The 16796-nt window shown below is 41.5% G+C and overlaps 1 pseudogene; it reads left to right on the top strand.

The window, feature by feature from the left end:
- Positions 1-3792: 3792 nt before the first annotated feature.
- LOC104982107 lies at positions 3793-5336 on the top strand (annotated as a pseudogene).
- The last annotated feature ends 11460 nt before the right edge of the window (positions 5337-16796 follow it).

The following is a 16796-nucleotide window of genomic DNA, read 5'->3' on the forward strand; positions in this document are numbered from 1 at the left end:
AACTGCCACGGAACTTGTCTCGGTACGTCCTCATACACACTGGGCAGAATTCAAAGGGGGCTGGAAACCCCTTGGCACAGATTCCATTTCTGCTTCATATTCTGGGTCTGGTCAGATTGAGAAGAAATCCTCAAGTGTTCAGCATGTGCACATATGTGTGATGCTCTGCACCCTCCTTTTCTGACCTCTCCCAACTCCTTTGTTAAATAAATCCACAAATATTTTGTCACCAGTTGCTACATGTGAAGTTTTGTGATAGGTCCTGGGACATAAAGATAAATGAGATGTAGTTCCCTAAAAACAAATTAAAAAGTATACTCTGATGTCTCCAGGACTTAATAATTTGTGGTTATAATTTAAGATTATATATCTGATCAGAATATAAATATGTTATGTATAGAGATATCTCAGCAGTTCAGAATTCATATTCTTGCCCCAATTTTAAGTGGAAGACCTCAGGTGTGTCTTAATAGATGCAGGAATCAGTCTGTCAGCCATAGTCCTTCATTCAGCATCCACCTTTTTCTTCCTTTTTTGCTCTAGTTTCCCCTCTTCAATGTCTTCTACTCATAGCCTCTGCCATGGCCACTGCAGACAGAGCTCTGTGAAAATGCCAGTGTCCCTACCCCAGGGGGCTACCAGCCAGTGTGCTGAAAGCTACCATCAAGATAACACAGCAGTGTTGAGTTCCACGTGGAATTGAGGAGAATAGCCTTTCCCTGGTTCCACAGCCAGCACAACATACGCCCGGAGTATCTCAAAGTCTCCTTTTCAGACAACTCTCAGCATTGGTCCTAACTCCTTTCCCCACAAGGGCTCAAAACCAACCCAAGATGCTGAACAGATGTCACCCTGTTCCACAGCATGAACTTTGATCCCAGTAAATGCCCAACTGGATCACCAGCTCTTGTTTTCCAAAGTTTGGGCTGAATCAGAATGTCCCAGCACACTTTTCTCCTACTGTATGCTCTCCCCACCCATCCCAACTTGTGGAAACCTATTCTTTATTTCAGCCGGTGAGAGCTACTATTAATAGCTAGTTTCTGTCCGTGCTTTAGCATACAGTCCTCCTCCAAAAGTGTTATTTAACTCTGGCTCCTAAAACTTAGCCTACTGCCTGAAAAGAATAGTATTTCATGTTGAATGAATGAGTGAGCAACACAGTTTCATATTAAGTAGAGGGGCTTCCCGGCTAGCTCAGTTGGTAAAGAATCCACCTGCAATGCAGGAGACCTGGGTTCAATCCCTGGTTTGGGAAGATCCCCTGGCAAAGGGAAAGGCTACCCACTCCAGTATTCTGGCCTGGAGAATTCCAAGGACTGTATAGTCCATGGGGTTGCAAAGAGTCGAACAAGACTAAGCAACTTTCACTTCACTTCTTTACCAGTAGTGCCCTACCTAGGAAGCCCATCAGCCCCTCTAATGAAGTGAAAGTTGCTCAGTCGTGTTTTCAACCCCATGGACTATACAATCCATGGAATTCTACAGGCCAGAATACTGGAGTAGGTAAGCCTTTCCCTTATCCAGGGGATCTTCCCAACCCAGGGATCAAACCTAAGTCTCCTGCATTGCAGGTGGATTCTTCACTAGCTGAGCCACCAGGGAAGCCCAAGAAGTGGGTAGCCTATCCTTTCTCCAGGGGATCTTACAAACCCAGGAATAAAACTGGGGTCTCCTGCATCACAGGCGGATTCTTTACCAGCTGAGCTACCCTGCCTGCAATGCAGGAGGTGTAAGAGACGGGGGTTTGATCTGTGGGTTGGAAAGATCCCTGAAGGAGGGCATGACAACTCATTCCAGTATTCTTGCCTGGAGAATCCCATGGATGGAGGAGCCTGGTGGGCTATAGTCCACAGGGTTGCAAAGAGTCGACATGACTGAAGCAACCTAGCATGCTCGCAAGAGGTTGATACAGAGAACAGAAGAGTTAATGCTGTCAGAGGGAAATTAAGGAAGATTTAGATGTTTAGATGGAGGTTTAGATGGAAAAGACACTGTCTAAGCTGAATTTTAAAGGAATTTGACAAATTGAGTGGAAGGGCATGTGAAACAGAATAGTATGTCTCAAGGCAGAAAGCCACAAATATCATGACGTTCTGAAGGCACTATAAGCAGAGTGGTTCTGTTGCGGGGGGAGGTGGGGGCATGACATCACAAAGAGTCTTTTATGCCATGCTATGCAATTGTATTCTGAAGCTTTTTTCAGTGCTTTTTATTTATTTATCTTTTGTCAGAGTATAATTGCTTTCCAACGTTGTGTTAGTTTTTGCTGTACAACAAAGTGAATCAGCTATATGTAAACATCCATCCCCTCCCTCTTGAGTCTCCCTCCCACCTCCCACCCCACCCCTGTAGGTCATCACAGAGCCCTGAGCTGAGCTCCCTCCTAAATAGCAGCTTCCCACTATCTATTTTATCCATAGTAGTGGTTAACCCATTTGGAGGGCAGGAATAGAGACACAGATGTAGAGAATGGATTTGTGGATGCAGAAGGAGAAGGGGAGGGTGGGATGACTTGGGAGAGGAGTATTGTGAAGTTTTAATTGCTGGAATATTCTAACCTTACTGCAACAATTATAGGAAAGACTTTTCCAGCTGCATCAAACTGGCTTGTACAGCATGTCTGTTAAATACACATGTATGACCAGAGAGCTAATATAGGCTGTGAATAGGCAGACCTGCATTTCTATCCTGTTTGGGCATTTACTTAGTTAGAACACTTAAAGGCAAAGTTCCTTGGGGAAATTTCCTTAACCTCACTGAACCTCAGTTCCTTCATCTCTAAAACTGGGATAAAAAGACTTCCTGCCTCACAGAATTACTATGAAGATGAAATGGGATAACACGCACAAAGCTCTTAGCATAGTGCCTTAATAACTGCACAATAAATATTATTATTGATGGATATTGATATTAATGATAAATGAACTATTTATAGTGAGCAATTAATAAGTGCTTGCTAAATACTATCTATTATTATTTTTAAACTGTGTTTCCAAGATTCCTCAAGCACAGTCTTGGCACAGGCCACTCTGAGACATGAAATACATATGTTAATGGAAAGAATGTGTCACCTCTTGCCCCTCCAGAAGTAGCCCTGGAGAAGCACATTACCAAAGAGATGCTATTGATGTAAGGTGGGCATTTTATGAACAGTATCTGATTTGGTAAATGATGCAACTCTCTAGCTAGTAAAGGAGTAAGTCAGGCACCATTCAAGTCTCAGTACTACCAAAAGGCAAGATGTTCAGGCCAGCTGGGAACTTGCTAAAGCCTGGGATGAATATGACAAAACAAGCATTTATTCACATCTAATGACTGATGCTGAAGTTCCAATACCTTGGCCACCTGATGCAAAGAGCCGACTCATTGGAAAAGACCCTGATGCTGGGAAAAATTGAGGGCAGGAAGAGAAAGGGGAGACAGAGGATGAGATGGTTGGATGGCATCACCGACTCAATAGACATGAGTTTGAGCAAACTCTGGGAAATAGTGAAAGACAGGGAAGTCTGGCATGCTGCAGTCCATGGGGTCGCAGAGTCAGACATGACTTAGTGACTGAACAACAATGACTGTGTATATTGCAATTCACCTACTTTAAGAAACAGTTTGGGGGACTTGCCTGGTGATCCAGTGGTTAAGACTCCATGCTTCCAACGCAAGGGGCGGGTGTCAAGGAACCAAGATGCCACGAGGTGCAGCCAAAAAAAAAAAAAAAGAACAGCAACAATTTGGGATCCCCACTGTGTGCTACCGCCTCCACCTTCCAGACTCATGGGACCCAAGGGGAGCATGGCCATGGCCAGTGGAGCGAGTGGATTGCGCATAGGCTGCTACTACCTGGAGCTGCTGTGGAAACAATACCATGATGGCTACTTATGTTCCCTGTTGCTCCCTGCAGAATCCCAGAGCTCTGCTCTTGCATTGAGTGAATTCAATGCAGAACTAGATCAGGCTGGTTAAAGACTCAGTCTCTGAGAAAACAATTGGACTGATGCGAATGCAGTTTTGAAAAACAAAACAAAACTGTGGACTATATATACTGTGATAATCCCCCCCATCAGTCTGTGGCTATTGAGCTGTGGAAGGTCTGCGCACCAGCAAAGCAGGCCCTGTTTCTGGGCCCCAGACTGACTTCACACAGCCCCAGCAAGGATGGAAAACCAGGCCCCCACACCGATCACTGAGAGGGAAAAGTGGATGGGAAGCTGCTGTCAAAACACACCGATCACTGAGAGGGAAAAGTGGATGGGAGGCTGCTGTCAAAAGACATAATCTGATCAAAAATGGCTTCTAAAAATCATTGATGAAGAAGAAAAAAATTGGATGACAAAGTATACAATAACATGTGGAAACTGGAAAATTATGATGAAAACACACAGAGCTCTCTTCCTTATTTAACACTGGAAATACTGGGTATACAGAGCCTCGGTGCAGATCTCGCTGCAAATTACACTGGAAAAGCACAAGGTATTGTCATATGCTTAAGAGCAAAGTACTATAGGCCTTCTCAAAAGCTCAACGGTAAAGGAATCCCCCTGCCAATGCAGGTTTGATTCCTGGTCCAGGAAGATCCCACATGTCATGGAGCAACTAAGCCTATATGCCACAACTATTGAGATTGTGCTCTAGAGCCCAGGAGCTGCTACTACTGAGCCCTCGTGCCACAACTAGTGAAGCCTGTGTGCCCTAGAGCCCCATATTGGGGAACAAGAGAAGCCACTGCAATGAGAAGTCCTTGCATCACACACAAAAAGAGCAATGTACTATCATAGCAGCAGAAGGATGATGTTCCTTCCCCTGGATATTCGTATGTTTGAAAAATACAACATGTGGTATTTCACAAGAGAACTTTCGACAGAAGAACCAATGATAAAAATGTGAGAGACATAATACATGTCATTACTAGCCAGGCACATTTGCACTTAAAGCATTCTGGGTCCTTTCACAAAAGCAAAAGTGAAAACTTCCTGCCTTTTATCAGGATGCTTTGGAGGACTATTTAAAGAAAATCCAGTAGGTGGATTTTAACATATTCTACCCATCTTGGCATCAAAGGTGGCACTAGTTGTAAAGAACCTGCCTGCCAATGCAGGAGACATAAGAGATGTGGGTTCCATCCCTGGGTCGGGAAGATCCCCTGGAGAAGGACATGGGAACTCACTCTAGTATTCTGGCCTGGAGAATCCCATGGACAGAGGAAACTGGCTACAGTCCATGGGGTTGCAAAGAGTTGGACACAACTGAAGTGACTTAGCACACACCCATCTTGACAACAGAAAAACACATTACTTTTATTATAATTGTGTATTTAGTCATAGAGAAAAAGATTTTAAAATAAGTTTATGGTACTGAAAAAACAATTTTGGTTGGAAAAAAACAAGACATGAAAAAGTGCTAACTACAAAGGAAATTTTTGATAGATAATACTGAAATTATGAACTTCTATTCACCAGAAGATACCATTGAGAGAGTAAAAAGACAATCCACAGAATGGGGTAAAATATTGCAACTCTTATATCTAACAAAGGGTTTGTAGCAAGTGTATATTAAGAACTCTTTCAAGGGACTTCCCTGGTGGTCCAGTGTTTAAGAATCCACCTTGCAATGCAGGGGATGAGAGTTCAATCCCTGCTCAGGGAACTAAGATCCTACATGCCGAGGTGCAACTAAGCCACAACTAGAGAGTCCATGCGCCACAACAGAAGACCCTGTGTGCCACAACTAAGACTTGATTCAGACAAAAAAAAAACAAAACTCTTACAAATCAATAGGAAATAAAGCAAACTAGGAAAATGGCAATTGATGCTTTGCAAGATATCAAAATGGGCAATAAATGTATAAAAAGGAGCTCAACTTCATTAATCATCAGGAAAATGCAAATTAAAACTATAATGCAATAACACTACACTTCCATCAGAATGGCTCAAATGAAAAAGTATCAGCAAGTATGGGCAGCAACTGGAACTCTCATATGTCTTTTGGTGTGTAAATTGGTATAGTCACATTGAAAAGCTGCTTGGCAGTATCTTCTGGAGGTGAATAAGCACATTCCCTTTTCAATCTAGTGTGTGAGTGTGCTCAGTCACTCAGTTGTGTTCAACTCTTTTCGACCCCATGGACTGTAGTGTAGCCCGCTAGGCTCCTCTGTCCATGGAATTTTCCAGGCAAGAAAACTGGTGTGCATTGCCATTTCCTTCCCTAGAGGATCTTCCGGACCAGGACTGAAACTGCATCTCATGCATCTCTTGAATTGGCAGGCGGATTCTTTGCCACTGCACCGCCTGGGAAGCCGTGGGTAGGGTAGGTGTGCAAAAGGACACTGTCCTCAGGTCCACCAAAAGACAGGCATCATACATGCCATGTGTGCTCCCAGCAGTGCTTTTTTTTTCTTTTTAGTACTTTTCATAATAGCCCCCAACGGGAAAGTACTAGTAGTTGGGTAGAAGAATGAAACTTATGGTAAATTCATGCAAAGAAATACTATAAAGCAATATGAGTAATCTACAAGCACATGAGAAATATGAATAAATCTCATAAATGTAATGCTGAGCAAAAGAAGCCAGACTTAAAGGGTACATAGGTATGATTCCACTCAAATAAAGTGTAAACCTAGCAAAACTAATCAGTGTGGTCAGAAGTCAGAAATATCGTGCCAGAACAACCCTGGTGCTCCAGTGACTAAGACTCCATGCTCCCTATGCAGGGGGCCCTGGATTCGATCCCTGGTCAGGGAACTAGATCCTGCATGCCACAACTAAGAGTTCAAATGCTGAAACTATATATAAAAAAAAAATCCTACATGCTGCAAATAAAGATCCCGCATGTCGCAAGGAAGATTAAAGATCCCACATGCCACAATTAAGACCCGGTGCAGCCAAATAAATATCTAAAAAAAGAAAAATCAATCTTCTATTAAAAGAATAATTTTTAAAAAAGAGATACCCTTGGGAGGAAAATGACTAGGGACAAAGAGGGGACACGCAGGGGACTTTTGGAGTGCTGGAGATGTTCTATGAGTTCTAATATGCATATTATACTTTAATAAAAAGTTAGATACATATTTTTTAAAATCAAGAATCTTAAAAATGTATCTTTTGTCTTGGTAATTTCACCTCTAGGAATCTATAAAATCAATATTTTATTGTTACAGATTATTCATATAACCTTATCTACTAGGAACTGTGCTACGTGTTTCACATACATTAACCTACTTGCTTTTGTGAACCAAAATTTTCCATTTGACTTCATAATTTGTTATTGCTAACATATAAATATAAAAGCTTTCTTTTTCTATTTATCTTTTATCAGGTCTTGACTGAAATTATTTTCATTCTAATAGTTTCGTTGGATGATTCTTGAATTTTCTAAGTAGACATCGTTATCATCTGCAAATGATGATAATTCTGTCTCTTCCTTTACAAAATGTGTCTTATTTCATTGATTAAACAGTTTTTTAAAATTTTATTTTTAAACTTTACATAATTGTATTAGTTTTGCCAAACATCAAAATGAATCCGCCACGGGTATACATGTGATAGTGACATCCTTATCTTACTCTTCACTTTCACGGAACAAACTCTATTGCCTTTTGTTGCATATGTACATTCATTTTCTTGTTAAAGAAGTTCCATTCTATTTCTGTTTCATCAAGATGTCTAATTTAGAATAGCCATATCAACTTCCTTCTTAACTTCTAGAATATGGTCCTTCTCTTTTCAAGCTATTTAATACAAACACTGCCTTAATGCATTTTCTATCGTTTAACTAGTTTTGCATTCCTGTAACAAAATGTTTGGACAGGAGACATTCTTCTTCTGATATGCTTCTAGGAGTATTTTGCTGTGGTCCATGCCAGGGTTGGAAAAGAACTCCAGACACGAGGCAGAATGAAAGGAGAATAAAGTTTATTAGAGTGGGGGAGGGGAGAGTCGCTACTGGCACAGTAGGCCGGCTTCCTGATAGTCTGGGAGAGCCGACATTGAACATGGGTCCTTGGTCCATTATTATAGCCCAGGTACAAGGAGTGGGATAGTATACTGGGTGAGGGAAGAGTAAAGCAAATACCTTCTCCCTATTTGGGGTAGGAGGGGAAACAGGTTATACTGCTCAGGAGAGCCTAAAGATTCTTCAATAGTTAACAACCTGGGGGAGGCAAGGACGATAAAGTTCTGGTTTTTTTCTGTTCCTGTATTCCAAGATCCTCCTTGTTCACCTTGTTCTTTCATCTTTGGGACACCACATATTTGTTTTTATAGTTGGCCTGAAATTATTTAGAATCTTAAAAATATATCTACATGTTTAGATTTTTCCTCCTCAATTTTTATATATTATGGTCAAAGAACCTATCCTATAAGAATTCTACTTGAAAACTGCAAAATAAAATGTGTTGGAAAGCTCTGAGTAAGAAAAAAAACACTGCAAAATAAAATGAGTTGGAAAACTTTGAGTAAGAAAAAAAAGAATTTTACTTTTTGTAATGTTTACATTTTTGCCAGTTTTTCTAAATGTCCTATGGACAGCTAATAACATATGAGATACAAAATTTTTATATATTTGTGGAGGATATAAGATTCTAAATCTATTATATTTAAATTACTAATGACATCATTCGAGATGTTCTTATTCTTATTTTTTTCTGCACTTGATACAATATTCTCAGAGAAATGTTAATATGTCTCACTATGATTATAATTTTTTCTTTTCCCTTATATTTATTCTGATTTTTGCTTTAGGTATATTTGTTTCTTTGTTGTTAGGTGTCTAATGGTTTCTGATGTCTATCTTCTTTGTGAATTGTACCTTTTATCATTAAAAATATTTATCTTTGTTTCATTCAATTTTGTGTGTGTCTTGAGTTCTTTTCACATGTTAATAAATGCCATCCTTGCTCCCTTTTTGTCTGCATTCTTGTGGTATATCTCTGACCATTCTTTCAGACTTCATCTAAAATGTTTCTTAACAGCCTGGGTAGCTCAGCTGGTAAAGCATCAGACTTTTAATCTGAGGGTCGAGGTAAGTCCCTGTCTAGGCACCAAAAATTAAACAAAATAAAAGGTCTCTTAACAATAACATTTAGGCTTTTTTTTTTTTTGGCTCAATTTGAGAGTCTTTGTCCTTTAATGGGGGTATTTAAAGAATCTGCCTGCAATGCAGGAGACCCTGATTTGGCTTCTGGGTCAGGAAGATCCGCTGGTGAAGGAATAGGCCACCAATTCCTGTATTCTTGGGCTTCCCTGGTGGCTCAGCTGGTAAAGAATCCGCCTCCAGTGTGGGAGACCTGGGTTTGATCCCTGGGTTGGGAAGATCCCTTGGAGAAGGGAAAGGTTACCCACTCCAGTATTCTGGCCTGGAGAATGCCATGGACTGTATATAGTTTCAAAGAGGGTTTCAAAGAGTCGGACACCACAAAGCCACTTTCACTTTAACCTATTTACATAGGTCTAGATAGTTTGGGCTTATTTCTATCCTTTTATTCTTTGTATTTTTGGTTAATTATATATTCATGTTACTTTGTCCTATATCTCCTTATTTTTTCCAGAATGATCCAGCTTCTTTTTCTATAATGATGTAGAAGTCATGCATCTTGCTAGAGCTAAAAATTGATTTCAAGGCATCAACAGTAGCAATGAAAAGGTAAATACTAATGTTGGAAGACAGTAATGAAGTAGGCATTTTCACACATTATTGGTGGAAATGTACATTCTTATCCTACGCTTCTCAGTGTTTATACTGAGGGGGTGAGGGAGGTAACCCTAATTACGTGGCTTAAACCAGGGCTAGCTCAGCCTCATCCAAGCTACCAAACTGACGGATCAAATTTCCAAATGAAAAGCAAGGTATTGATGGTGAGAAAGGATGAAAACACAGTAGCTTGGCAACCAGTACCCTCTAAAAATTGTAGAGGGTACAATGTACAATGTACAAATGTCATTGTAGCACTGTCTGTAACTGAGAAAACTTGGAAGCAACCTAGGTGCATCGTAGGTAACTGGTTAAATTATGAAACATGTACACTATTCTTCCAGGGAGATCAGAAGAATCTTGATTTGGGACTTCCCTGGTAATCCGGTGATTAGGACTGGATGTGCTCACTGCCCAGGCCCTGGGTTCCATCCCTCACCAGGGAATTAAGATCCTGCAAGCTGCACGACAAGGCAAGAAAAGTAAGAAAAATGAAAAAAAAAAAATCTTGATTTGCACAGAGTTTTAGAAAATAGCAGGATCTCCAGAGGAACAGATAGAAGAATGAGAGGATTCTCGAGCTGTAAAGTCATGGAAAGTTTTGGGTGTTGTGCAATAAATGTCAAGTCACAGGGGAATTAGAGATTATAAGGAAGTTCCAGTAACTTGACAAGCAAAGAGAAAACTGACCAGAGGAGTGGATACTCGGAGAACATAAGTCGTAAGAGAGAGGGAGATGAGGGGGTAGTCAGGCCCTTAATTTCGGCCCATTCTGAAGTCTGGTTTTTCTTCTTGTCTGGGTTGTTATGTATATCACTTCAGTAGACCTCCTTTCCCCTGAAATAACATGAGTCCCTATATTCCTTGCAAGCAAAAGGCATGTCATGGAGATAAAATCAATGTATTTTGACTGTGAGGGCTTCTTATGACACATTTGTATTTTAAAGTTAGGAGGTAAGCTTCTCTGGTGGGATCAGTGGTAAAGAATCCACCAACCAATGCAGGAGATGTGGGTTCAATCCTTGATCTGGGAAGATTCCACATGTCGCAGAGCAGCTAAACCCGTGCACCACAACTACTGAACGTGTGCTCTAGAACCTACTTGGCACAACTACTGAAGTCCGTGCCCCAGAGCCCGTGCTCTGCAACAAGAAAAGCCACTGCAATGAGTAGCCCAAGCATCACCAAATAGAGAGCAGCCCCGCTCTCTGCAACTACAGGAAAGCCCCTGCAGCAACAAAGACCCAGCACAGCCAAAAATAAATAAATAAAAATTTAAAGAACTAAAAACAAATGCTCAGGTAAGCCCTTACCCTTATCTACATCTCTGATCTCAGTCTAGCCTACTAATCACTATATCCCCTCTGTGTTCCTTTTATCCCTCACATACTTCTCTTACCAGAGTCTTCTTTTCCCCTATTTTTTAGTCTTCCTTCCATTTTCCCATTTTCTCTTGACTATTTTTATGATCTCAACTATTATCTTTGAGCCGATGATGCCCAGAGCTCTCTTTTGAGCTCCCAGCCTGTATTTCCTTGGCCCTCCTAGACATTTTAACTCTGCTGTCCTTCAGTCTCCCCCATGCAGCATGTCTCAGAGTTCATCTTTTTTCCAAAACTGGCGCTTCATTTTGTATTCAGTCAGTGGCCCCATCATTTCCTCGGGAGACCAGACTGGTGCACCTTTTTCTCTCCTCTTTCACTTGTCCCCATCCCCGCTTCCCTCAGTTAGCTGCTGAGTTTGGTCACTTTGTATTTGAAACATCACTGCATTTGACCCATATCCCTCTTCCCCACTGTCACTCCTTCTGCTCAGATCTGTTGAAAGTTCCCTCAGGGCTTTAGTTTTTCTAAAACTAAAGAAAAACTCCCATGTAAATATATACCCAGGCAATTAAAAAAAATCTGTGTGTAGGCTAGGACTGCAGAGACAGGACAAGGCCAATTATTGTAAGAAATGTATGTCTAGAGTTAGGAAAAGTTGTTAACAATTAGTTGGGGGTGGGATTTCCTGGTGGTCCTGTGCTTAAGACTCCATTCTCCAATGCAAGGGGCCTGGGTTCAATCCCTGGTGGAGGAGCTAGATCCTACATGTCACAACTAAAGATCCTGCATGCTGCAATGAAGATCGAAGATCCCACATGCCACAACCAAGATGTGGCACAGCCAAATAAATATTTTTTTTAAATAAATATTTAAAAAAAGAAAAATGTTAAACAAAAAGAATCAGGGGGTAAGCCTGAAAAGGGGTTGCTGCCCAGGTGCCTCAGTGGTAAAGAATGCGCCTGCCAATGCAGGAAACTCGGGTTCTATCCCTGGGTCAGGAAGATCCCCTGGAGGAGGAACTGGCAACACACTCCAGTATAATTGCCTGGGAAATTCCATGGACAGAGGAGCCTGGCGGGCTACAGTCCATGGGGTCGCAAAGAGTTGGACATGACTTAATGACTAAACAACAACAAGCCTGAAAAAATAACTGGAACAGCAATATGACTAAGAGAGTAGATAAGGCTCAAAACGAAGACAAACTGGACACAGAATATTTTTAGTAAGCTCAAGGAACACTGTAATGTTTAGTAGTGGGGAACTGGAGAGCGTAATTTAATTTCGGACGTAGCACTGGAGAAGCTGGAGGTAACAGGCTGCATTAGAGGAAGTGATGCTTCCATATAGTTCATATGGAATGGGCATAAAGAGAGGCACGGAGCATAGCCAATTTTGGCCATCTCCACTTCTGTCAATGTTGACAAACTATACAAAGCTTAAGTCTCATTGGTTTGGCTAGCCAACACGGGAAAAGAAAAGTGAAATCATCCTTCCCAGGTGAACCTGCATTTTCTGAGCCCCACAGCACGTGAGAATGGTCAGTTGTTTAGAGAGCTCTGAGTCAACAACCCCAGACCTAATCTACCTGCACACAACTTTCCCCATTCAATTCCTCCTACCTATGTTAACAAACTGACCTGAGCAAATTTCAACTCTCTTCCCATTACTCTTCAGCTAAGACATTTCACTAGCTTCCCACAGACTTAAGAATAAAATCTCAATACAATCTTTAGCTTAGCTTTCAAGTAAGTATGATAGATATAAAAGCAATAGATTTTGGCATAGAAGACTTGGGTTCAAATACTGGTTCTGACAACTATCTATGAGACCTTGGTCAAATTATTTTAATTCTCAGAGCCCGTTTCCTTGACTGTAAAATATGGATGATAATTTCACACAGCTGGTGTGAGAGATAAATAAGGTACCATTTATCCAGTACACAGAACCTTGATCAAGAATATCCTCCTTTCCTTACTTTATCACTCAGCTTCAGCCTACTTTTTCTAAAGTAATTTTGTCAGTATTTCTCTTTATGCACTATTGTACTGAGTGCTGTGCTAAGTCGCTTCAGTCGTGTCTGATCCTTTGCAATCCTATGGACTGTAGCCTGCCAGGTTCCTCTGTTCATGGGATTCTGTAGGCAAGAATACTGGAGCGGGTAGCCACTTCCTTCTCCAGGGGACCTTCCCAACTGAGGGATCAAACCTGTCTCTTAGGTCTCCTGCACTGGCAGGCAGGTTCTTTATTATTTTGCTAAACTCTCCCAGAGTCTTACTGTCCCTCCCAGGTATCCTCTCTGGATGTCCCTCCCCTTCTACGTGCCACTCACAAAGAATCAGCAGGTAGGGCAGGCTGGGATCTCCCGGGTCTTTGAAGTTGAGTTCTGAGGAGATATGCCCAGGGCTAGGAATACAGCAGTAAATACAGAATTTGCCTTTAAGGAACTTTTACACTAGTGGAGAACTCAGACAAATGGACAGGCAATTACAATACTGAGATAAGTGCTCTGATGGAGAAAAATTTAGAGGGCTATGGTATCTTACCCAAATTTGAGAAGCCAGAGATTGACAGGGTGGTAAAATGTAAGTTTAGACCTTCAAGTAGGTGGTGGGAGTGGGAGGTGGGAAAGGCCTTGAGGGAGAGGGAATATGGTAGAAGTGAGATCATCATGGCACATTTCTCCTTAGCTATCCCCATAAACCCTATGCTCAATATGCCATCTTCTTCCACACCTCTGTGCTTTGCCCATGCTCCTTCCCTGCCAACTCATGTTTTGGAAGCCAGCTCAAATCATTTCCTCTTGGAAAGACTTCCTCAGGCAAAATTAGTCATTCCCGCCTCTCTCCTTCTACACTAATGATTCCACTTCATGAGCCAAAAATCTGGATACACTGTCTGACAGTGAATTCTTTTCCTGATAGATAAACTAATTTTATTAGATGCTATAGATATTGTGGCTCAGCTGGTAAAGAATTCGCCTGCAATGCAATCGACCTTGGTTCAATCCCTGGGTTGGGAAGATCCCCTGGAGAAGGGAACAGCTACCCATTCCAGTATTCTGGTTTAGAGAATTCCATGGACTGTATAGTCCATGGGGTGGAAAAGAGTCCGACACGACAACAATTTTCACTTTCATAGATATGGAAGTTAAATCATATTTTATTTATCTAAGTTGTCTTTAATAAAAAGAAAAAAAGAGAAAACAATCATATATAATACATATTATCTGTGTCATTGTTTTTGTTATTCATATAAGGGATAGTTAGGGAGTTTGGGATGGACATGTACACACTGTCAAAATTGATGGCAATGTAGTATATATACAAAACTGAACAATTTATAATGTTAAATAACCATTAATTTTAATTTTTGCTACTATTACTGCTAGGCTCTGAATATTTAATTGGACTCTGATGATTTTTTAAAAATTTTAATGATTGTCTATTACTTTTCTGATTGTCTGATATACTTGTCAGAGAGGGAATAACTGGAATATGTTTAGAATGCTGCTGCTGCTAAGTCGCTTCAGTCGTGTCCAACTCTGTGCGAATATCTCTCAACAATAATCTCTAAGTATTTTCATTAGTAATTTTTACAGTCTCCTTATTTGGGTCCAGCTTCTTCATTTTGTGGCTCTTTTATGTAAATTACTTCTCTCTCCTGATATAGGTTGAGTATCACAGAAAGGGGAGTTATGGCACTTGCCCAGTCCTGAAACCCCACTTTGACCTTGCTCTCACCTTTAACTTGCTTTGAACTCTCCCCAAATTATTGATCCTGAAAAAAAAAAAAATTATCGATCCTGTGGGACAGCTACCTGATTATGAACTTGGTTCTTCTGACAATGGTTCTTGGATCTCCTCCCTAAGTAATTGGGTAATAGTGGTACTCCTAACTGGTGGAGTACTCAGGCATTTGTTAGTGAGGATGAAAATTTAGGTTTAAGCAATATAGAAATTAGTGTAAATATGCAATGTTAGGATCTGAAACCGAGAGATCTAATTTCTACTTCCTTTGCTACAAGCTCTGTTCTATTAAATAACATAACTGACCTTCTAAGAGGAATTTCTTGATGAATCCTGAAAAGTTAAAAAAAGTGAGAGATAATATTTATTTGATTTCCCAACGTAAGGTGTGTATGATGGTGCTGCTTAGTCCCTTCAGTTGTGTTCGACTCTGTGCGACCCTATGGACTATAGCCCTCCAGGCTCCTCTGTCCATGGGATTCTCCAGGCAAGAGTACTGGAGTGGGTTGCCATGCCCTCCTCCAGGAGATCTATCCAACTTAGGGACAGAACCTGGGTCTCCTGCATTGCAGGCAGATTTTTTACCACTGAGCTACCAGGGAAGCCAGTGATCCATGTATATATAACTGCTAAATACCTGGAGAAGGGAAAGGCTACCCATTCCAGTATTCTGGCCTAGAGAATTACACGGACTGTATAGTCCATGGTGTTGCAAAGAGTCGGACACGATAGAGCAACGTTCACTTTCACAGGTACCTAAAGCCTAGATATAAGTGATCGTGATTTTTAAGAGACTTTTATTTTTAAAAGTTCATTTTCCTGATCTTACCATTTTTCTAATTCTAAAATGCAATTTTATAATTAAAAAATTACCTAACCAAATAATGCCTCACAACAGCACTATTTTTATCTCCTTTTGCAGTGAGGGATTCAACTGTGCTCTGATAATCCAGTGGCGAACAAAGAAGACAGGGTCCTTGATTCAATAAATATCTGTGTTCTCACTGATCAGCCTTCAAGCCCCTTGACCTCTCTGCTTCCAGATACCCACTTTTCCTGGATCTATAGCTCTCTTCCTTTCCCACTGCAGGAATTAAAGCTCTCATTATCTTCCAATTCCAAAAAAAAAAAAAAAGCCTCCCTCACTGGTTTCTTATCCATCCAACCACTCAACATGAGATTTCTAAAATGCAAATCTTCGGGCTGATTTTCAATTTCCTACTGTACTAAGTCCTGATTCTCGGACTTTCTATGTAAACCCCTGCAGAATTTCTCTCTGGGTATAAGACCTGTCATCTCTGGGTGTTCTCCAGTTTGCAACCAAAGTACAAGCAATGTCTTATCGCTTGCATTAAGTACAGGACCTAGCCTGTTTGTGGCATTTTTGTCTGTGAGGAGGGGATCTGGGGGCAGTTACTGGGAGATTATTAACCACTAAAGAAGAACCCACTCAAGAGCCAGCAAACGGGTCGCCTCAAGCTTGCTCTGAAAGTACACATCTTTTCCCCAGTCATAAGTAGTTCCCATTTTTGTAATCTTGTGATGCATTCTCTAGCTGAGCCATTCTGACTACCTAATTCCAACCCCTTTCTGCCCCACAGCATTTCATATCACAAGGGCCTGTGGTTTTAAGTCTCCATTTTTTTGCTTCTTAAGTTCCCTGGGCCTGGGACGTCCTTTACCTCCCAGGAAGCCTGGCGACCTTTTATTCCGCGTTCACGGCTCGGGAGACTTTCCTTTCTCGCTCGCCCACTCGGCCTCCCCACGTGGGGCTTCTATCCTCTGGTGCGCATATAGTTCTGTGATCGCAGGCCTGGCAACTGTGGAGGTGCATTAGCTACTGCTCCACCAGTCCCGGGAACCGCCTGAACTTGAACCATCGCCGATGCCCTGCACCATCCACCGCAGGCCGCAGGAGCTTCGGGTTCTCTCTGGGACTGGAGGGATGGGAGTCAGTACTCCCGGGTCACCGGTGAGGAGCTGTAGCGGGTCACGTGACCCGCCGATTGTCACGCGGGCACCGCTCACCTGACCGGGCTGT

Source organism: Bison bison, unplaced genomic scaffold (genome assembly GCF_000754665.1).
Source record: "Bison bison bison isolate TAMUID 2011002044 unplaced genomic scaffold, Bison_UMD1.0 scf7180017864526, whole genome shotgun sequence".
Classification (NCBI taxonomy): Eukaryota; Metazoa; Chordata; class Mammalia; order Artiodactyla; family Bovidae; genus Bison; species Bison bison.